Source organism: Mytilus trossulus, chromosome 1 (genome assembly GCF_036588685.1).
Source record: "Mytilus trossulus isolate FHL-02 chromosome 1, PNRI_Mtr1.1.1.hap1, whole genome shotgun sequence".
NCBI classification, from domain to species: domain Eukaryota; kingdom Metazoa; phylum Mollusca; class Bivalvia; order Mytilida; family Mytilidae; genus Mytilus; species Mytilus trossulus.
The window spans coordinates 98,535,394-98,535,684 of record NC_086373.1 but is presented as its reverse complement, the minus strand read 5'-3'; positions in this window follow the sequence as shown (position 1 = coordinate 98,535,684).

Genomic DNA, 291 nt, shown 5'->3' with positions numbered 1-291 from the left:
CTATTTTATACCGAGTAAATATATAGAGAAATATCTGTATGTAGTTTAATTTATATGAGAATCTAGGCCATACTTTTGATTTACCATGATACATTGTATTAACTTACCTAAAGATAGAAGCACATTTTTGTCGAGCCTTCGACTTTAGTCGAAAAAGCGAGACTAAGCGATCCTACTTTCCGTCGGCGTCGTCGTCAACCGCGTCCACAAATATTCACTCTGTGGTTAAAGTTTTTGAAATTTTAATAACTTTCTTAAACTATACTGGATTTCTACCAAACTTGGTCAGAA